General features: G+C 41.6%; 1 long non-coding RNA gene across 1 annotated transcript in view; it reads left to right on the top strand.

Moving 5' to 3' along the window:
- Positions 1-22,831, top strand: part of LOC140510336 (uncharacterized) — a 35,998-nt gene extending 13,167 nt beyond the window's left edge. Inside the window, exons 2-3 of the long non-coding RNA XR_011969199.1 lie at positions 20,137-20,217; positions 21,087-22,831. This is a non-coding gene — a long non-coding RNA (uncharacterized lncRNA). The remainder of the gene's footprint in view (positions 1-20,136; positions 20,218-21,086) is intronic.
- The last annotated feature ends 643 nt before the right edge of the window (positions 22,832-23,474 follow it).

The raw sequence follows: 23,474 nt of genomic DNA, 5'->3' as shown, positions 1-23,474 counted from the left end.
ATGACCAGAGGAAAGAGCAGTGTACTGGGAATCAGGGCCTCAGGTTCATGAACCCAGACCTGCCCTATATCAGCCAGGCTACATTGGGCCAAGCCTTGTATGGAGACTTTGCTCTCTCACTCTCTTTCTGGAAACCATTTTGACTTACAAACAATATACTGAAAAGGACTTCTGGGAATGGCACTCTAAGACAGATAAAACGCAGTCCGTTTGAGGACTGCTAGCACAGGTTCACTCTTGATTTGGCCAGACAGGAAAGACTAAAAAGGGGTTAAAAATCTTACTTTATTCTAGTTTAGTTCTCTCAGAAGAAGTTACCGATGATAGTGAGACCATAAACCCCTACAGCATTCCCTAATCACCATTCTCACAGGGGCCAGTGAGAAGGTGCGGGGACTGACCCCTACATCTCTATGGGGTCGGTTGAGACAGGCCCAACCTATGCTTCCCCTAAATCCCCAAGCCTCAGTGAGGCCCATTTGGGGCAAACAGATTCCCCCCAAGCCTTGATGGGGACTGATTAAGGCATGCACAGCATTCCAGCTTGTGCATTCAACTCTAAAGTTCCCCCTAGCCTCAGTGGGGGCCAGTTTAAGGCACACACAGCATCTGTGCATTTAACCCTAAGGGTTCCCCACTCACTGACTCGTGACCACCTGTTTTATAGGCCAACAGACAAAGAAGGCATACTGCCAGCAATAGCCTCACAAGTTTATATCGCCTTATCCCTGTATCTCACTGCACAGCTGCAGTGGATTTTATGTTACTTACCCTTATATAACTTTGTATAAGTGTGGTGGAGATGTTTTGAACCATAACTGTGGGAGCTCACATCTAGTACCTGGGAACCAAAGACTGTTATGGCTATGGATCCTGGGAAACTGAATTCTGAGAAATAATAACAAAAATTTCCTTCATACATACACTAAAATTCACCTATCTCTGTGAGGCCTGTTGGTTGGTTACAGCAGTCTAATGGAAAGAGACCTGGATTTGGGATCAGAGAGTTCCAATTCCAAATGGCTACTTACAAACCACATCTGACCTCTGGCCAGAGACTTTATTTGCTTCTCCACATGGACCTCAACAGCCACTTATATAAAAGGAGTCAATTGGACAAAGAAGAACTCTAAGGTCTCTCTAAGTCCTAAATACTATGATTGTAATATCCCCATGTCCATTTCCAGGAAATTAGTAGAGGTCTCAACATGTCTGTAAGCACACGTGTGAATAACTAGGATAAAAGATGGGAAGCGAGTACTTCTCTAGTAAAGCAGATACTTAAAATGAATTAAATTGTTTGTTTAGAAACTAGTCCATTATGTGAGCAGAACCTTTTAAATACTGGTGTCTGTCATTAGAAGCGCCTTATGAATTGCAATGTAAACAAAATATTGATGGGAGCATCTTTAGTGATTCAGGGAGGAAGCATCAGGCTTGAGTTGGGGTCATCTTAGGAGAGCCCAGTGTAGCCAGCATCTGAGTCAACTGCAGTGACAGGAGAGTGAGGAAAGGATGCTTTCCATGTCCAAGAAGATAGGACAATATTCCGTGCCCCCCCCCCCCCATTTTATAGTGTGAATATGTCTGCAGATTCCCAGCTTCTGAGTTCTCAGGGAGAAACATTCTCTCCTGCAGGGTGAAGAGGGTTCACATCTTAGAATATGGAGAATCAAAACATAGGGCATCGGTCTAGCCTTTGACTTTTTACCTCTGGGTTCTAAAGTTGTATGTGTGTATACACACATAGCCACACATATGCATATATTATTGGGTATATATACAACTTTAGAACCCAGAAATTATATATGTTCATATGTGTATACATGCTATATATATGTATGTGTCTGCATATATGTGTGTATACAAAAGTGTGTGCATTTATGTGTATGTATATGTACATAGTCATTCCCACAGTGACTAGAGAGCCAGATTCCCTTCCACATTGGCTAAATTGTCCTGGGATCCTTTGACACAAAAGTCATATTACATGTAAAGCCTTTATTTATTTCAACATTAATGTTCATTATTAACTTAAGATAGAAAAATTTGGAGTGTGCTCTTATAGCTGAAATAAAAAGAAAAAAGAAAATGTTTCCAGCCTTCTCAAGAGATAATCTCCTGTCACATAAAGGAAACCAAACAACTTGCCACGAAAGCACTTAGCATTTCCTCTGAAGACTTTTGAACCCTCTGCTTCAATCTAAAATCTCGCAACATTTCCTGTTTAATCTTAGTAATTCCGTATCCCTTGGAGAGTCAGTGGGAATCTGATTTTCTTACTAGATATTGACACAAAGTTCTGAGAAAAAGAAATCAAATATACTGGTAGAGTCTGTTGTCATAAAGCCAACATAGCACCAATAAAGTGTGTAGCTTCCCTCTTTAAGTATCTGAATATTTAAGCTAACAGTGTATCTATCAAGAAGGCCAATCTTCCAGATCAATGCCTGCTGTCTGCTCACTGTGGGACTTTCACGCAGAGATGCTTCTTGGTGTAATGCATCACATATCCTTCATCAATAGCTCAGAACAAACTTAGAGCTCTCAGAACAGAGCATTGCTACCTTCCATGGCAAACACTCATCACACTAGACTTTAGGAGGAATATTTAAAGAATGAAATTTTGATATTATAAATGAGCTCTTCTCTCTGATTCTAAGCTACAGGGGAGTGGTTGATCTGTCCTGGTAGGAGGAGTCTCCCCATGGGAATTACCTGGGAGATGAAATCACAGGTCAGGACCAAAAACTGGAAAATAGAAGAAAGAGGATAAATGGTTCCTTTGTTACTTGAGGTCTTTATCTTTTGGGTTAAAGCCCACTGGGGCTTTAGGACGGATGCCAGCCAAGTTTCTGTTTTGAAGATGTGATGATAAAAAAAATCTAGAGTAAAGAATCAAGCTGTTGTTTAGCAAGTTTGATCGGCGTAAGAATTCTAGAGAATGCAGGCCCCAACAGCCACTTCTCCTTTCACTTCTCCTTTGCCTGAATTCTGCACCTAGTTGTTTTGTTGATGCAGTGGAAGATGCATGTAAAGAAGGCTGCTCTTGGATCAGGGCTGGTCTCATAGAAGCATATGAAGGAAGACCAGAGCCAAGGCCATGCATGTGGCCATGGGGCGTCCCCTTCAAGAGAGCAGCTTCCATCTCCATTCTCCTCTCCCCACTCTTCCCCTGCCTGTGATGTCCCCACCCTCTACCAGAGCTTGAAGACAGCTCAGTAATGGCTGGCTTCTATTAGCACTGACCTTGGTGCTGGGCTCTTCTCCATTTCAGCCTGGTTGCAGAATGTCATCACTGTCTAGACTGAAACTCTCTGCTCTATTAGCCAAGTGACAAAGTAAAAGGAATGAAGGTTTTCAAGATGATTGAGGAGTCTCTGCTTTGCCAGTTTGTATTAACCCAAGGAGGACAATTCCCAAGAAGAAGCTACTCCAGGAAAAGAGGGAAGAAGCAGCAAAGCATCTGTTTCTTTTGCAAATAAGCTATTTGAAAGAAGGAAATTAATTTTTATTAAGTACCTAGTGTGCACCAGGCACCTTGCTAGGTGCTTTGTCCATGTTTTTATTTGGTTCTTACAACAACCGTCGGGGGTAGGTATCATTGGAATTCTTATTTTGCAGATGAGAAAACCAGAAAACAGAGAGAAAATGACATGAGTAGGGTCACACAAGTATCTGAGGCTGAAATTAATTAAACCCAGGCCTTCCTGACTCCCAGTGAGATGTGCCTCCATTGTGGCCCCTGGCTTCCCCACAGTTAGATGGTTACAGTCAGAGGCTTGGGGAGTTCCTCTCAGTCCAGGTGTGCTACTTGGATAAGTCACTGAGCTGTAATTCCTCACTTGAAAAACGGTAAAGATGCCATTTGTATTACCTACTGCAATGACTTGTTGGGAAGCAAGCGCTTCATTTAAAACACAAAATGCTAGAGAAATATTGATTTACTGATAGTCATCCAGGTGATTGCCACTGGAAAAAGAGTGGGGGAGGAGAGTAGAGATAATGGGGCGGTGGAATTAGGATAACCTGTGTTTGAATCTCCCCTAGGCCATGTTAGCTATGTGTCCACAAGGAAGGCCCTAGACCACTCCCAGCCTGCTTCTTCTGGAACAAAGTTTGTCTTGAGGATCCGGGGAGATGATGGAGGTAAAGGCTTGGCAAACTCAGAAGAGCTCTCTTATGGCAGCTGCTATTAATATCGCTGTTGCTCACACGTCTGACTCTTCATGATGGTTTTTTTTTTTTTTTGCAAAGGTACTAGGATGGTTTGCAATTTTCTTCTCTAGGTCATTTTACATATGAGGAAACTGAGGCAAACAGGGTCAAGTGACTTGTCCAGGGTCACACAGGGTCATACTCATGAGAATGAGTCTTCCTGACTCCAGACCTGGCCCTCTCTCCACTGTGTCATCCCACTGCCCTGATATTAATACACTCAATCCCTTATATAAAGGAATATTCTTCTAGGGTTAGGCTTTTAAACTTGAGTTTGTTAAATACATATGAAATGTGTGTATGAATATGTGTACATGTACACCTTATAGATCTTCAAATATATACACACAATACACATGCAATGCACTATATGTTGTGTCCTGGTGTACATGTATGTATATACAAAACACATACAAATATGCAAATACATACATGCACACAAAGGAACGCACATACATTTTCCTTTGTAACTATGTGCACTTTATTTTATGCATTAACAAATCCGTTATTCTGAGAGAGGGTCCATAGGGTTCACCAGACTTTTCATGGGGCCCATGTTAGGATAAGAAATTTTACCCTCCCTAGACAAGGGAGTCCCCACTCCTACCATCATCAAAGCCTTCCCTCCACAGCCTCTGCTCCCTGTGGAGTCCTGGCCTCTTTTCATAAAAGGAGGGGCTTAGATGAAGACATGTTTTCTGGTTTCCACACTCTGGATGCCACTGTGTGTGGGGTATTTGAGGAGAAGTCCCTCCCACCCAGTTACTTTGTCTTTTAAATAATGTTGGCTTAGTTTCATGGATAGTCTCCAAAAAGCCTTTTCCAAAGGCTTGAAGGGGCCTGAGAGATCTTGCACTCCAAGAGGATCTCTTTACAGATGGGAACAGTGTGGGCCAGAGACAGGGAATGATGTTCCAGCTCCAACAGCAACAGACAAAGCTGACTCAAGATTCAGGCTCCTGATTCCCAGGCTAGTACTCTTTCCCAGTCTTCATTTTGTCTCTATAAGATTATTCCTCAGTGTCTGGGGCTAAAAGAGCATTTGCAAGATGTTCTGAAAATTCAATTCAACATTTATTAAGCACCTACTATGTGCAAGGTGACAGAGGTCACATGATGTAGTAGATAGGATGCATAATACAGAGCCAGGAAAACTGGGTTCAAGTCCTGCCCCTGAAATTTAAGAACTGTGTGATCTTGGGCAAATCACTGAACTTCTGTCAGCTCCAATCACTCCATAAGACTTAATCTTAAACTATTTACGAGTTTAGACCTCATTTGGTGGTGGAGAGTGTGGTGACAGTGGAAACACTGGTGGTGCTGCTGGTGGTGCCATTGGAGGTGCTGACCATGGTGATGGTGGTGGTGAGGATGGTGGTGCTCGGAATTCCTTATGCTGGCAAATTCTGGACCTTCTACCAATGCAGGGTAGCATCTTCTCCACAAATTTTAATTGTAGAAGGTCACCCAGAGCACTCCAAGATTAAATGACTTAGCCAGGGTCACCTAGTTAATAAAGGAAAAGGTAAGACTTGAATCCACATCTTCATGGGACCAAAGCTAGCCAGCAGCCATGGTCCCAATAATGTCATATTATGGAGAGGTAGAGTGGGTATTGAAGGTGGATAGTCTAGCCCAAGGCAAGAGCAGGGAGCCACTAATGACATTTGAGTAAGGGAGTGATATGGTCAGATCAATGTTTTAGGAAAATGTACTTCGATTTTTGAGTGGAGAAACTGGAGTAAGAGAGACCTAGCCTCTGACTCTGGAGGCAGAGAGACCTCACCATCATTTCTTTTACCACGTCTTTGGGGAGCTGCCTCTTGGGTTCCCTCACCTGATTTCCAAGAGCACCTTTGGAGCAAGAGCCATTGTGAATCCGTCACAGCCTGTACGTGGATAAACTCAAATTCCTCACTGGGTGGAGTTGTGGTTGCCCCAGGGATTTTCATCATAAACACAGTTGTGTTGGCATGAACGTGATAATTTCCTTTGGAGCAGCAGTCCCAAGAATAAATGGCTTTTAAAAGTATGATTATAAAATGCATCCATGTGGATGAACTCATTGCTTTGGCTATTTTCCCGACTGGATCTTGGAAATTCATAATTGTCCATGCTGCGACATGAGGGAAAGTGGCACTCTGCTGTTGCTGTTCTCTCAGGCACATTTCTTAGTAAACATTTGGGCATTTGCCTGCAGATGGGGATATTTGTTGGCACCTGACGATGGCTACCACAATGCTGGATGTTCTGGGGCCCCAGTCATTAGTATGTAAGTCTAGGGATTGACAATCACAGAGTCTGGCAAATACATTATCTGCCCCATTGGACTTTACCCTTAAGTGTCTCTGGAGCTCTGGTCCAGAATTCAAAATCAGCTCATGCATTTCCAGAACCCCATCTTCTTGCAAAGGAATTTTCCATGAGCCTCAAGAGGACCCAGTGTAATAGATGGGCAGGAGCTAGTTTTATTCCCATTTAACAGGTAAAGAACCAAGGCATAGAGCTAAGGTCATTCAACTAATTAATTCATGGCAACCCCAGTCCTAGAACCCAGGTCTCCTACTCACAATTATTTGCTCTCACCTAGAGTCATACTTAGAGAATCCTAGGGTTTCAGCCCTGGTGGCCTAGTCTGATCTGTACCTGAAACAGAATCCCCTTTTATATATCAACTGACAAATGCTCAGAACAACTCTGCTCAGAGCCTCCTAATGAGCTGATTGGAGCATCATAGATTTAGAACCAAAGGGATCTCAGAGGGGTTTGACTCAGACACCTTAATTTTTCAGATGAGCAAACCGAGGCTGCTGTATCCATTCGCTCCTCACAACAACTCTGTGAGGTAGGTGTTATTACCCACATTTTAACTGCAAAGGACACTGAGGACAATAGAGGCTTGTTTGGTTTGGGTTTTGTTTTTGTAACCTCTCTAGGATCCCACAGCTAATAAGGGGCCGAGGCAAGATTAGCAACTCTGGTTTTTCAGAGTCCAAGTCCCATACTTCTTCCACTCTGCCACCCAGCCCAAAAGTAGCTCATTCTACTTTGGGAAGGTGGCCCCTCCCTTGTATCAAACTTAAATTGCCTCTCGGAATCTTTGCTCATTGATCTGCATTTGGTTTTCTAACGTATTGGATGCCTGGTCCAAGTGAGTGTAGCCACTCCCTTATTCAACCAATTTCAGGGGCTCCCCATTGCCTTTAAAATAAAATCTTGACCATCTCTTTAGTTTTAAAATCCTTCAAAACCTGGTCCCAATCACTACTTCCCACATCCCATGCTACAGCCAAACTTACCTTCTCTGTATTCTTCACACATGACATCTCATCTTCCACCACCCTGTATTTGCACTTGCTGTCTCTGACACCTAACATGCTCTCTCTCTCTCTCTCTTTCTCTCTCTCTCTTTCTCTCTCTCTCTCTCTCTCTCTCTCTCTCTCTCTCTCTCTCTCTCTCTCTCTCTCTCTCTCTCTCTCTCCTCTCCCTTTTTCTTCATGCCATTACTCAAGCACCATCTTCTTCATGAAGTCCTTCCTGATCCTCTACCAGTGAGTGTTCTCCTTCCCAATCTACTTTATATTTAACTGCATCTCATCTCTTTCTGTGTATTCTCCTTAAATTTCTTCTGTAAAGGCTCTGTTTCACTCATTAGCATGTGCGCTCCTTGAAAAGCTTGGGTTTTGTTTTTTCTCTTTTTTCATTCATATCCCTGTTCTTGTTCTTGTTGCAGTTGAGTCATTTCCAGTTGTGTCTAGTTGTGACCCCATTTGGGGTTATCTCAGTTTTTTTAACTGTAAAATGGTGGACCACAGTAGCTCCCATCCTCTAGGCTTGTTGTGAGGATCAAATGAGTTCACAATAATAATGATGTGCTTTGAAACACCTTAAATGCAATCTGTTTTGGCAATGGAAGTGTACCTTCCTGTGGGTCATGCATCCCAGAAGAGAGAGAAAAGGAGAGAAGAAGAGAGGAGAGGACAGGACAGGAGAGGAGAGGACAAGAGAATAGAGGACAGGACAGGAGAGGAGAGAAGCTGCTACTTACTCATAGGTCATGTTTGTCCTTCATTCTTGAAGAGGACCATGAGCTCAAGATGATGACATGACTTCCACTTTGATTTGAGTGAGGGAGGGCTGTCCAAGGTCACCGACCTTGCTTTCTTCTCCATAGCTATCTGGGTCCAGGGGCCTGATATTCATCAGGATGACTGAAGATGACCCAGGATGCAGTGAGGGACCCTGGCTCCTTTCTCTTTTACCCAGGAACCCTGAGGTTCTTCCCTTCCCGGTTTGAATTTTTTTTTTTTTTGATTAAAGGGATCATCTCTTGAGTAACTTAAAGGAGCCTATTCATTGAATGGGTGTATCTCACTCAAAGTAAGATTGAGATAAGACCTAAGCCTGAAAGGGCCAGGGTCTCACATGGCATCCTGGGCCATCTCCAGTTGCCCTGATGAATATCTGGACACTGGACCCAGATGGCTCAGGAGGACAAAGTGAGGTTGGTAACCTACACAACTCTCCCTCACTCAAATCAAAGTCAAGTGCAAGTCATGTCATCATCTTGATGTCATGGTCCTCTTTGAGAATGAAGGACAAACACAACCACAAATATAATCTGTTACTATTCAAGTCACCCCGGCTTGGAGTCATCTTTGCCTCTTCATTGTCCTTCACTATCACAATCCCTTTCTCCCCAGCCACAGTCACTAAGCTTTGCCATGTTTACTTAGCTCTGTCTACATGACACTTCCTACATATCCATCCTTTTCTCCACTCTTGTGTAACCAGACTGTGGTTCAGTCTCCTATCTTGATTCTCCTGAGCTATTAGATTTGCTTGCATTGGTCTTCCTGCCTCAAGTCTCTCCCTGGTCTGATTCATCCTCCACCACACAGCTGGCCAATGGACATTCCTCACATGTGCCCATGTTGCTCCTCTGTTCATAAGCTTCAAAGGCTCCCTCTGGTGGGGTACAGACTGTGGGAACCTCCTTTAACTCTTCTTGAGCTTCCCCACTTAATCTGACTTTTCATACTTAAATCTGTTACCCTTAACCTAGCCTAGCTCTCTATTATCTGTTACCTCACCTGCTTCCCACCCAATCATACCTCCCAATTGCCTCCAACGGTTTCCCACCCTTGATTACATCACTAATTACCCCAGTCTCATGAAGACTAGACCACCCCTAGATCCCTCCCACAGTCTTCTGTATATAAGTTCCATCTCACCTCCACGAAGGCTCTCAGATTCAATACAGCCCTGACTCCATCTAGTTGAGATCCTATCTGACCTGCTTGTTAATGCAAGCATTACAAATGGTTGGTTAGCCTTCTTAAGAGTCAACCCAGTATGGTGAATATTTAATAAACTTTGTTTTACTTTGGCTGAAAGAAATCTTGAGTTGAATTCCTTCAGTAGGACCCAGTATGTTGGTATTTTGGGGCCCTGAGCACCCTAAATCTCAACATTATGATTCCCTGACCTCATCATTATGGTTCCCTGATTTCGTTACCTTCATGTTGCTATGAGGAGAAAACTCAAGCTCCTCCATTTGTTGTGTAAAGGTCTCTATTTGCCTACTTATGTCATGTCACTCTCCATCGCTCACTGGACAATCTAACCAAACTGGCTGCTTGTCTTCTCCATCTTCAACATTCAGGCTACCATTTCCATTCATGTGCATAGATTGTCCCCATGCCTGGAACCCTCTCCCCTCTCCCTTTCACCTCTTAGAATCCTCAGCTTCTTTCAACAAGTCTCAGCTCATGAATCATCTCTTATAGGACTTTACTGATTCTGTTGATTTTAAGGCTCCTCTCTCCTATATTGTTTGCTGTTTTCTTTGTACAGTAGAACTTCAATTTAAGAGTAACCTAGTTTATGTATCCTTTGCTGGATAAGGAAAAGTTTTTGGCAAAATTTGTCTTGCAGGATGAACAAAAATTCACAGCACAAACATCATGTTTGGACTTGAATGGCTTGTGGAGGGATGATGCTCCAGTAGGGCAATGGCTTTTTTTCCAACCCATGTAAGATTGCATGCCATCTCGGGGAGGGAGAGGGAGAAAATCTGAAAGTTATGGAAGTGATTGTTGAAAACTGAAAACAAATAAATTAATAATTTAAAAACTCCAAAACAAGAGTTGTTAGATAGATTTCTAGTCTTCCTAGAAGCAAATGTAAAGGAAAAAAAACATTCAGTGAGTCAAAACATGAAAGTGATTCTAAAAAAGAAAAACAAAGTGAAGACAGTAATGTTAGTTTTAGTTTTAGCGAAAGCAGCGTAAGAGAGAACCCTCCAGACGCTGAGATCTCCAGTGACCTCATAGAAGGAGATTCTCCTTCCAAGCAAGTTACTTCCTCCCCTCCTCCATCTCTGTCACACCAGCCACAGCTCTTCTCCAAGTAAAGTGCAGGTTCATTTATTTTATTTTTGGTTTATGCTGTATACTAATCATTGCTATTGTACTTCACATGCATTAGGGACAAAAATAACTTACTTAAAATTATAAATAATTATTTTCATTTATTTTGGGCATTATGTTATGGATCATCTCATTTTACATCATTTCCTGTGGGAAAATTCACTTTGCAATATGAACAAATAGAAAAAAATCTAATGATGAGGAACAGAATCTCAGAATGAATTAAATTCATAAACTGAGGTTCTACTGTATATTCCTTCTATTAGCCTATTCATGCATTGTTTTACCCCAGAGGAATAGAAGCTCCCTGAGGGCAAGAAGTTTTATTTTTTTTTCCTGTTCCAGTTCTTAGTATAGTGCTTAGCACACAGTAAGTGCTTAATAAATACTTATTGGTTGAATAAATGAATACATAGGGCCTCTGAGGTCACCTCCCATAGCTCTTGTGTTCAGACCTTCAAAGGATGATGTTTGTGCTATGAAACAGCTTATTAATAATGCACCCAAATGAGAAGCTTCATGGAAAGCCCAAGGATTCCAAATGCCTCAGCAGTTCCTCCGTATGAAGACCAATTAAGAAGTCCAGGCATGGAAAGGCCATTTCATGGGAGCACCTTGGAAAGGGCTTCTCATTATATGTGCTAGGGGACCAGATCCAGCACACTTTTACTTTCTTTACAGGAACACCATCCATTAACACCCACGACTGCCTTCCTCCACCACAGACCTGTTTAGTCCTGGTTTCCTGTTGAGTCATAAGCCTTCCTCTGCCAAATGCAGAATGGGGGTGTTTAACTTTTTATTTTCTTAGGGGATGGAGTGATGCTGATGGGGAAAGGGGACATAGAGGGTGATAAATTAATTTAAAAATGAAAACAATGTTTTTTAACTGCTGAGAAAGCTAAAGGAACAGCTTTTGGAGGGAAGGACTGCTGACCTGTGCTTTGGATAGGCTACCCCTCACCAGTCCTCCCAAGCAAACCTATGGTCATGTGCCCTGCTCTCTCACATACCTTTTCCTCCATGCCTGCAGCTTTTTCCTTCTCAGCCTAGAATTTAGAGACCTGATAGTCCTCACCACTGATTCTACAAATTAAGAAAGTAAGGTATAGAGAGGGAAGGTGTTTTGCAAGGGGCCAGAGCTGGGAAGTTACTTTGAGCTTAAGATCCCTGTCCACTCTAAGCCTTGCTCTTGCATTGAATGAATAGCTTGCCTGTTTAAGGTCTTAAAGGGCATGGAGGTTTAGAGACATTAGCACATTGGATAAGGAATGGTTCAAGGTTGGATGGGCACATCTGAAACAAATCTAGGTTTGGTTTTTGGTTTGTTTGTTTTAATCTCTTTCCTTCCTCTTACTTTATTTTTTCTCAATTACAAATAAACAAAAATGTTAGCATTCATTTAAAAGAAAATTGAGTTCCATATTCTTTCCCTTCATCCTTCCCCTCCTCCCTGCTTGATAAGGCAAGCAATTTTATTGAAACTGTTAATGTGCAGTCATGCAAAAATCTCCATAGTAGCCCTGCTGTAAAATTAAAAAAACAAAGTGCAGAAAAAACCCAACAACAAACCAAAGAAAAAGCTCAAAAATAATGAAGTAAAAAAAATAAAGGATGCTTCCATGGGTATTCGGACTCCATCAGTTCTCTCTCTGAAAGTGGATGGCATTTTTCATGATAGGTCCTTCAGAATTATCTTGGATCATATTATTGCTAAGACTAGCTAAGTCATTCCCAGTTGATCATCATACACCATTGCTGTTACTACATAGAATGTTCTCCTGGTTCTGCTCCCTTCACTTTGTATTAGTTCATATATGTCTTTCCAGGTTTTTTTTTTAAAGCATCATGCTCATCATTTCTTCTAGCATGATATTATTCCATTACAATTGTATGCCACAACTTGTTCCACCATTCCCCAATGGATAGGTTCTCCTTGGTTTCTAGTCATTTGCCACTACAAAAAAGAGCTCCTATAAATATTTTTAGACACATAGTTCATTTTCCCTTTTCTTTGATGTCTTTGGGATACATACCTGATAGTGGTACTGCTGGATCAAAGAATATGCACAGCTTTGTAGCCCTTTGGAACAATTCTAGTTTTTAAAAGTGATTATAAAATTTTGAAGCATCACATTTGTACACTGGAGAATGAGAACTCTAAGGGGCCACTGAATCAGTTTTACTTTTGAGTCATTCAGCATCATTAAAAAATAAAATTGGAAGTAAAATCAAGGACTTGCTTGAGCTCTTCCCCATCCCCCCCAAATACCTGTAAAAAATGACTCTAAACAAATTCTAGAGCAGCAGAAGCAACAAAATGACAGAGTGAAACACATTTTCAGCTCAAGACAGCCTGGAAGATCGACAGGAAAGGTCTGTTGCATCAGGCTGGGAGAGGAGGGGAGGAGGGTGATCCAGAGTAAAATGTACCAGCACGTACCTGGTCGCAGGGAACCTGGAGCAGCTGTGGTGATTTCCAGACTTCTCAGCTCCCAAATGCCAAGGATAACCAAGAAGGTCAGTAAGAAAGATGTGTTGGACCTGGGTGAGAGAGGAACGTAGTATGGCCTCCACCTTGGGGTGGTGGTGGGAGAAGTGCTGGCTGCTTTCGGAAATATTGGCCCATAAACAGTGAGGGGACTGAGTGGCCCATCAGAGGGTAATTACAGACACCTCTTTGCTGGCACTGACACAGAATTCTCTTGATTTTCCTGGCTTTGTATCTGGGTGGCAGTCCTGGGGCAAGGAGTAACATTGATGTGGCCGAGTTTGTGGTGGCAATGGAGAGGGGATCATCCTCACAGTTCCAAGGCAAAAAAGAGTGCTTGTGATTACTCACAGACAAGAGCACAGCCAGGAAAGGAGCAAGTACCTCTGCCTTGATCATACCACCTTGGAAGAAATTAAAATTTACAGGTCCCTAGAAGTATCTCTGAAAAGAGCTGCACAAAATTGCTGTAACTTGGGACATTGTACTCTCTATACTGGAAGCAGAGTCCTACCTTAACAAACAGTCAAAAAGTCAAGTAATAGGTTGGGGAAATGAGCAAACAGCAGAAAAAAAAAACTCTCAGACTATAGAATGTTACTTTCATGACAAAGAAAATCAAAACATACAACCAGAAGAAGACAAAATCAATGCTCCTAAATCAAAAGTCTCCAAGAAAAATATGAATTGGTTGTAGGCCATGGAAGAGCTCAAAAAGGATTTTGAAAGTCAAGTATGAGAAATAGAGGAAAAATTGGGAAGAAAAATGAGAGTGATGCAAGAAAATTAAGAAAAATGAGTTAACAGATTGCTAAAGGAGACCCCAAAAGTAAGGAAAAAAATAACACCTTAAAACATAGACTAACTCAAATGGCAAAAGAGGTCCAAAAATTTAATGAGGAGAAGAATGCCTTCAAAAACAAAATTGGCCAGATGGAAAAGGAGGTCCAAAAGCTCACTGAAGAAAAGAATTCCTTCAAAATTAGAATGGAGCAAATGGAAGCTGATGACTTTATGAGGAATCAAGAAATTTTCAAACAAAACCAAAAGAATGAAAAAAAAATAAGAAGACTGTGAAAAATGAAGAGCTCTTACTCTTTGTTAAAAATTGTAGGCATGGCTCTTCTCAGTAGGGATGAATAGATTTTTTTAAAAGGCTCTTCCTTGAGGGTAGGGAGGGTAATTTTGTCTTTTTTGTATCCCCACCTCTTAGTATGGTGCCTAGCATGTAGTAGGTTCTTAATAAGTGTTTTTTGACTGACTGACTACTGGTTGGACCAAATGGTGGCCGATGTCCATTTAACTCTAAAGTTCGGTTGCCCTGTGATTCTGTACCTGTAGAGCCATTGTAACTTGTCCTATGTGTACAAAATGGGGAACTGCTCACCGTAGGTACTCAGGAAATGCTCAGCAGACCAATATCTCAGTGAGATGGTTAAAATACTGAAGGCGTGTGTGTGTGTGCGCACGTGCACACGCTCATAAGAAATTTAGACACGGAGTGTTACAGAGACAGTAACAGAGGGAGAAATAGAGAGACATAGTTTTGAGGTAGGGGATAAGGTTAAAGACAAAATGTAGCATTTTGTCTTAGGATAGGGAAATATAATATTGCTTTGTATTTCCATGACATATTATTTTTTAGAATGTTCACTCCCACTCACTAATGTGGCATTCAGTGCCCTGCCTCCTGTGGTCTGGCAGCTCAGTAGAAAAATTTAAATTTGAGTGATCAGAGAAACTGGTACAAAGATGTTTGGGTCTCCTGGAGCCCAGCTAAGAGATTATATAATCAATGAGGCTTCTCCAAGGCTTTTGAAGACTAAAATTCTACCTATTCTAAAATTATTCAAAAAAATGGAAATGCCTCATAAAATATGGGGAGTGGAAATTTTTCACTCCTGGGAGGCCTATGTGTGAGTAGAAAGGCAATCATTTACCTGGTAGTCAGTCTTTGCCATACTGATAGTGGGCAGTGACCCCAGAATTTTTCTGGGGTACATTTTTCTTCTTTTTTGTACACATGCAATCCCAGCTTTCCTATGTCCTGCTCATTGCAGGACTTAACCTCTCTCTGTGTTAGTTTCTTCTGTGAAATGAGTTGAATTTCACTTGGTGATTTTCAAGTCCCTCTCTGCTCTGAAATTCCAGAGTTCTATGACTTCCTGGGTGAGTGCTCCAGGAAAGCTTTGGCATGCACATTAGCCTGGTGAGATCTAGAAAATGCCAGTTATGCAACAGGTCAAGTGAACATTGTAAGAACTGCACAAAAGTCCCTTCCTTACTTGAGCCTTCACAATCATGCCCCCTCACCCCTCCAGAACATAAAAAAACAAAACCCCGTTTGAATCACTCACGTGACCTTTGGGTTTCTGTAACTGTTTTTGCGTCGTAACCTCCTGGAGGACAAAGACTGGCTCGTCTGGCGCTTTATCCACAGTGCCTAGTGCGAAGGTGGGCACATGATAGGTGCTTCAGCGGCGGTTACTGAGTTGAATGGAATTTAAAAGCAGCCTCCACACACACCCTTCTACTACATGTCTTTCTTCATCACTTCTTTCTTTCCAGTAGTCTTTTGGAAAGTTTGTTTCTGTAGTTTTTCCTCTGACAAAAAAGAAAAATCTAGTGATCCACAAAGAATCCCCTCCCACCAACTGCATCACATAAAGATTGTAATGATTTCTATGCTAATTCAGCTGTAGCATCTCTGGGGTCATCTTTGCTCTTCCCATCGAAGTCACTAAGAAACTGAGACTTAGATGTCCTCCTTCGAAGTGGCCAGCTGCGCCCCTCCCCCAAAAAACAAACGAAAAACCAACCAACCGAAAAAACAAAAACACTCCTTTGGAAACTATGGTGCTACTGAAGTGACATTGAGAATGTACAACTGGGATGATCTATCATCTATCTATGGAGATTGTACATATACATACACATACATACATACATATACATATATGCATACACATATATACACATGTATAAAATATTTCTGGAAATACTGTGCATCTATTTTAACTCCCTTGTAATTACTTTGCTGCGTTGTGTTATACTGTAAAACATTTTATCAGGTTGCTGAAATATACTTTAAAGTATTCTGTCCTGGGCCCTCCTCCACCCCCAGAAAAGGGCCATGGTGGCTCCTTTGTCTGGTCTTGACTTTGGGAGGGCCCAGGTTGAAATCTGCTTTGTGTCTCAGATGGATAACTGACATTGACATCAGCAAGTTCTCTCAAGTTTGCCAGAGACATACCAGAGCTGCGTCTTGGTGCTGAGGTATGGCCCCCTGTGCTTTTTGCCAGGGCATGATGCCAGATATTTGCAGGGAAGCCAAGCAGATCCTTGGCTGGCTGTTAGAGACTGTGCCCGTTGGGGAGAGGAGGGTGAGTGGGAGGGGAGGTAGACTCCTCTTGTTTTCTAAAAAGCAAACCAATGAGATGGAATTATTCACAGCTTACCTCTAGTTGGTTCTTTGTTTGTTTCGTTTTTGTTTTTCCTTGTAAAAGGAATACAAGCAAACTGCACAGCTCTAAGCATTGCCCTTATGATGAATTTTAGGCTGTATCAAGATCCCCAAGATGAGGACACTAGCCCTAACTGCGTAGCCAAACCTGTTTGCAATGAAATTCATTGAAATAACATAGGACAACTTTTCCCAATGTCTGGTAAAGACATTCTATAGGTCAATAATTTTTGGAATTCTCCAAACTAAATTAATTTTGTTTGAAAAGAAAGAATTTGAATTTGGCAGGCATGGTGGGCTGAAGAGCAGGTAAAAGGGTGTAGAAAAGAGAAAGCTGTTAAAAATGGTGCTCACAAACACTGTCTGCCAAGTCTCAGGGAAGAAAATTGGAAGGTTTGGGTCTGAAAAATGGACAAGCCGGGAGTCACCCAAGAAAGGGAGGAAGCACAGTTAAGAGAATGTTACTCACTCATTTTGATATATAATTCATTTTTGCAATTACTAAGTAAGATTTATCTATACAATGTCTATGCAGTACAATTTTGACTATGAAGACTTCGTTTCATTTTATTTGAAATAGAACAATCCCTCATGGACTTGAAAAAGAAGTATATGTAGAAAACAAAATAACTCTTAGGAAATGTAAATAAAAGTTGCTTTATTAAGGAACACTTCTCCACAGGCAACTAAGGAAAACTTTGATAATGGCTTAGGAGGCAGTAAGAGAAAGGAAACGATAAGTCTCAGAAAACAAGAAATTCAATTCGGCAAACTTGGAGTAAGTACTTCATGACAAAAAGTCTAACAAAAACCAAAAAAAAACAAAGCAGTTCTTGTCCATAAAGCTTTCGGGAAAAACAACTGGCACACCAAAGACGCCTTAAGGTGAGGAGGGATAGCCATGATACCAGATTATGCAGTCAAGGTTCAAAACAATATTGGCTGACTAGAACGCTGAAGATGAACGAATAATTACGTTTAGTTGTAATAAACGTAAAGTCAATTTTACAAGTACAACTAGGAGAGGTGTAGCCATCCAGCTATTGGGCTGAAAAACAAAAGAAAAAGATCTGGGGATTTTAGTAGACCCCCAGCTCTTTGTGTACCATCAGTGGGGGATCTAGCAGTCAGGAAAACCATTGCAATATACCGGTTTTTGTTTTTCATTTTTGCAAATAATAGTATAGAACAGTGATATTCCAGTAAAATAGAGATGAGATGAAGTATACATTGTGATCCCCACAAATGACATACTGATTTAGTTTTAAAATGTAATATTATCTGCGTTTTATGTTTTCTATTTTTTATTATTACGTTGTCACTGTTCATTTGGTTGAATTTTTCTCAATCACATTTCAGTTTATTTTAGGCTGCACTCAGGAGTAGAAATCAGCTCCCAAGAAACCTGTCTTTCTTTTGTAAAGAGATCAGCGATGTTTGGTTTCGACAAGAATGAATGCTAAACAAAGATTTGTAATCTGCTGACAGGATAGACATTAAAGGTAGTGATAAGTTCAGACTGTGCACCAAGAATGTTGGGGTAACAGCTGAAATGATGAGGAACATAGATGTGCAGATCCTATTGTTTTGAAAAAAATTCACTGGGACAGAATCCAAGTTAAAGAACCTCGTTTACTGGATGATGCACCCAAGCGGGCCTGCTTTCATGTGGGAGAAACAGAGCCTAGGTGGCAGGCCTTGTTCCCCTAAGGGAGCAGAATGGTCCCTGCTTCCCGTGGGAGGCAAAGGTAATTTTTAGGGTTAGGTGTCTGGTTTAAATACAACTTTATGGAAGAGGGGGAAAGAGGACAAGAGAATGGGAGAAGCAAATATGACTCCAAAATTCCTGGGTTATCAGGTAGGGTTATCTGTATGCCTTTATCATACAGATAAGCACAGAGAATAGGAGAGGGGAGGGAAAAGCTCTTCTGGAATTGGAAGTGCTTTGTGAAAGCACACAGCGAAGTCAATGTCCAGTCTTGCTGGGTCACTTTTCTGCCCAGTCATGTCCTGCATCTTGTCTCACACCCTGCATCCTGCTTGCTCCATCTGCCTCAAGCACTCCTTTTTACCTCATCATCAGAGAATGAGAACCAAGGCTCCAGGTGATGGCCATGGTAAAGCAGAGATCACTTCTGGCATCACAGAGCTCTTGGCTTCCTACCTTCAGATTCCTAGGGGCTGAGGGATACAATCAGAGAATCAGTTAATAGGACAGAGTTAATCCTAGACTGAAGGCATATGCTGGCTCTCTGTTTGGATGCTACTGACTATGGGAACCACAAGAGGTTTGAATGTCCACTTGCAAAGGAGAGGCCTACTAATGAGTGTACATGGGCCCCTGAGGACAGAAAACACCAGTTTCCCCGAGAGGTTGGAGCCCAGCTGACAGTGACAGACATCAATGCGGCAGATATGGTAGTCAGAGACCAAAGAAGAGGTCCATCAGAGACCACACAGTGCCTGGCTAAGTGTCGAGATACAGCACATAGTACTGATGCATTGTCCAGCAGTAAGAGCTTCAGAGAGCAGTGCTCTGGAATTGCCAGAGGGTATTGATGATGCAGCAGCGTTGGAGGTGTGAGTTAACCAGCAAAAGTGTTTGTGTCTTACTTATGTGCTCCTCTGTGTGGGCCTCTTTGCACATGTTCCCTGACCACATGCTATGCCCTAGTGACATATTATCCCTACACATGTACATGTGATTAGAGTTCTTTCCTGGCCCCTGATATTTTCCATCTTACTAGCCATCAGGGATACAATATTGGCTATTGGACAACTCAATAAACCCCATGTAAATAGTTCTATGTGCACAATTTGCCTCTTCTTGGAGATGGGAGGTCCACAGGTGTTACACATTGTACACATAGGTGAACTTTTTCAATGTGTTGGGAAAAAAATCAGTTGTCTGATACCATTTGTCATATGGGATGGCTCTCTGGGAAAACTTGGGATATCTATAATGACATAAGAAACATGTGTGCTCATCCTTCCTTGCCGAAGAAGACCATGCCAACAGAGAAATAATGACATGACTTGCACTTGACTTTGTTTTGAGTGAGGGAGGGCTGGGCAGGTCACCAGCCTCACTTCTCCTCCAGAGCCATCTGAATCCAGTGACCAGATATTCATCAGGATGACTGGAGATGACCCAGGATGAGGCAGTTGGGGTTAAGTGACTTGCCCAAGGTCGCACAGCTAGTGAGTGTCAAGTATCTGAGGTAAGATTTGAACTCAGGTCTTCCTGACTCGTGCTCTGTCTTCTGCACCACCTATCTGCCTTTAAGAAACAAAAGACATAAATAAAATGTTACTTTAAAAAATGTTCTATGTGGCCAAGCTTAAAACCCCGTGGAAGAAATTTGAGGACTGGAATAAATCAACATTCAAGGCCTTAAGGTTTGTGGGTACCTTGAAATGATCAAAGTAAATAGCACATCACTGCACTTTCTGTTGCTTCTCCATTTTCTTCTAGCTCCAAGATTTTGAGCCTTCCGCCTTCTTTAAAAAAATGGCCTATGTTTGTATTCCAGGCACACCTAATTGTAGACTTCCATTCTGGTGACTTTGCTGGGAATCAGAAGAGTGGACATTTGTCTTAAAAATACACTCCAGTAAGTATCCTGCAAGGTGTCTGCTATTACTGTTCACCTGGAAAAGGTTTCACAACCAGTATTCCACAATTACCTTTTTTAAAAAAATGTTTTTTAAGGAGACAGGGAACAGTTGATGTGACTGGCATTTATTCCCACGTCCTGCTTGCTCCAATTAACCAAACACTGAAACTATTTGAATTAATATTCCAAAACTTTTCTCTTTCATCTGTTAAATTCATGCTCATTTCCTTCACTATAAGAAATTTACTTAGAAGCAATGCTGCTGGGTCAAAGGGTATGCACACTTTTGTGGCCCTTTGGGCATAATTCCAAATTGCTTTCCAGAATGATTGGATCAGCTCACAGTTCCACCAACAATGAATCAGTGTTCTAACTCTCCCACATCTTCTCCAGCATGTTAGCCAATGTGATAGATGTGATGTGGTACCTCAGAGTTGTTTTGATTTGCATCTCTCTAATCAATAGTGATTTAGAGCATTTTTTCATGACTATAGATAGCTTTAATTTCTTCCTCTGAGAGCTGCCTGTTCATATCCTTTGACTATTTATCAATTGAGGAATGACTTGTATTCTCATAAATTTGACTCAGTTCTCTATATATTTTAGAAATGAGACCTTTATCACAGACTTTAGTTATAAAAATTCTTTCCCAGTCTTCTACTTCCCTCCTAATGTTGGTTGCATTGGCTTTGTTTGTACAAAAACTTTTCAATTTAATGTAATCAAAGTTATTCATTTTGAATTTCATCATGATCTCTATCTCTTGTTTGGTCATAAATTCCTCCATTTTCCATCCCAAAGAGATCATAAAAATGAGAAAAGGACACACACATATAAAGATATTTATAGCAGTTTTTTTTTTTTAGTGGCCAAGAACTTGAAATTGAGGGGATGCCCATCAATTGGGGAATGGCTGAACATGTTGCAGTATGTGAATGTAATGGAATACCATGTGCTATAAAAAATGACAAACATTGGACAAAGTTGGACTTCAGAAAAACCTGGAAAGATTTATATGGACTGATGCTGAGTGAAATGAGCTTCAGAACCAGGAGAACATGATACACAGTAACAACAACAGTGTGCAAGGACTGTTTCTGATAGACTTTGCCCTTCAGAGCAATGCAAGGACAGAAAATATTTCCACAGGATTCATCATGCAAAATGCCATCCATATTCAAAGAAAGGAGTCAGAATGTAGAAGGAAGCAGAGTATTTTCTCTTGTTATATTTGGTTTCGTTTTGTTTTTCTCATGGTTTCTCCCATCTGTTTTAATTCTATGCAACATAACTTACGTGAAAATGTGTTTAATAAGGATGCAGGTGTAGAATCCACATAAGATTGCATGCTGTCTTGGGGTGGGGGAGGGGAGAAATTTAAAACTTAAGGAAGTGATTGCCGAAAATTGAAAGCAATAAATAATAAATTTGGGGGAAAAAAGAAATTCACATAGAGAAAAAATAAAAAGAAAGAGCTCCAGTCCCACACATAGAGATGCCTAGTGCTCTATCTGGAAAAGTTCTCACTAAGAACCACCCAGAAGTATTTGCTTTTTTCTGCCACATGTATATATCTACCTTGTCCTAACTAGCTTTTTCTAAATACGTGTTAGTACTGCCTGTCCACATGTATGTGTGTTGCCTTGCTTGAGAGCCGGTTATCCCCTATCCATAAGTCTGGTAAGTTGTATGTCCCATGCTTTTCTAATTACCTTGTAAGATCTCTGTATCCAAGGCATGGATCCATTTTGACCCGGTCTTGGTAAATGGTGTGATATTGGTCCGTGGCCAGTCTCTGCTGCACTGCTTTCCAGTTCTCCCGACAATTTTTTACCAAATAATGAATTCTTATAGTAAAGTCTGAAATCATCACACTTCTCAAAGACAAGGCTTCTATGTTCATTTGTTGCTGTAAATTGTATAGCTACTCTGTACCGTTGATCTACCTTTCTATCTCTTGGACAGTATCGAATAGTTGGGTTCCTCCCCTCCAACTAAGTAACACGAGTACCAATACACACACACTCTCTCTCCCTCTCTCTCTCTCTCTCTCTCTCTCTCTCTCTCTCTCTCTCTCTCTCTCTGTCACACACACACACACACACACACACACACACACTCTCTCTCTCTCTCTCTCTCTCCCTCTCTCTGTCACACACACACACACACACACACACACACACATACACACTCTCTCTCTCTCTCTCTCTGTCACACACACACACACACATACACACTCTCTCTCTCTCTCTGTCACACACACACACACACACACACACACTCTCTCTCTCTCTCTCTCTCTCTCTGTCACACACACACACACACACATACACACCCTCTCTCTCTCTCTCTCTCTGTCACACACACACACACACACACACACTCTCTCTCTCTCTCTCTCTGTCACACACACACACACACACACACACACACACACTCTCTCTCTCTCTCTCTCTCTCTCTGTCACACACACACACACACACACACACACACTCTCTCTCTCTCTCTCTCTCTGTCACACACACACACACACACACACACACACTCTCTCTCTCTCTCTCTCTCTCTGTCACACACACACACACACACACACACTCTCTCTCTCTCTCTCTCTCTCTCTCTGTCACACACACACACACACACACACACACACACTCTCTCTCTCTCTCTCTCTCTCTCTGTCACACACACACACACACACACACACACACACACACACACACACACACATACACACAAACCTTCCAAAGAACAGCAGACAAAGTCTTGCCTTGCCTTAATGTTAGCTTAGGTTTCAAAAAGAGGAGGAAATGACAAGATGACCCTTAATTCTCTAAAACTAGCACAGCCCAATGGACTAGAGGATGCACATGGGAACTTCTTTTGCTTACAAGGGTACCTTACTAAAAATAAGATGTATTCATGAACTCTTGTGTTCTCTCCTCACTATCTGCTTATTTACTCTATTATCTGTCAAAGAGGGGTTAACTCTGCTCGAGTTTGTGGTTAGATACGTCTACCTAATCTGGCTATTTTTATTATTTTATAAAACCTCCTCACTCAATGTCATTTTGTTTACTGTTTCACATTTGTTTTATAGATGTGCAAGCACTATTAAGATATGTGCATGTAACAAATTCAGTGAGTCATTAGACCTATAGGCATAGAAGCCCATCTAGTGGTTCTCCGTATTGCATTTTTGCATCGTGTTGTCTATCTCCCTTTTCCGTGGATGCTGCTCAACCTTGTCTCTC

The sequence above is a fragment of the Notamacropus eugenii genome, chromosome 6, assembly GCF_028372415.1.
Source record: "Notamacropus eugenii isolate mMacEug1 chromosome 6, mMacEug1.pri_v2, whole genome shotgun sequence".
NCBI classification, from domain to species: domain Eukaryota; kingdom Metazoa; phylum Chordata; class Mammalia; order Diprotodontia; family Macropodidae; genus Notamacropus; species Notamacropus eugenii.
Note: the sequence above shows the minus strand (reverse complement) of the source record. Positions and strands in the feature narration are given on the sequence as shown.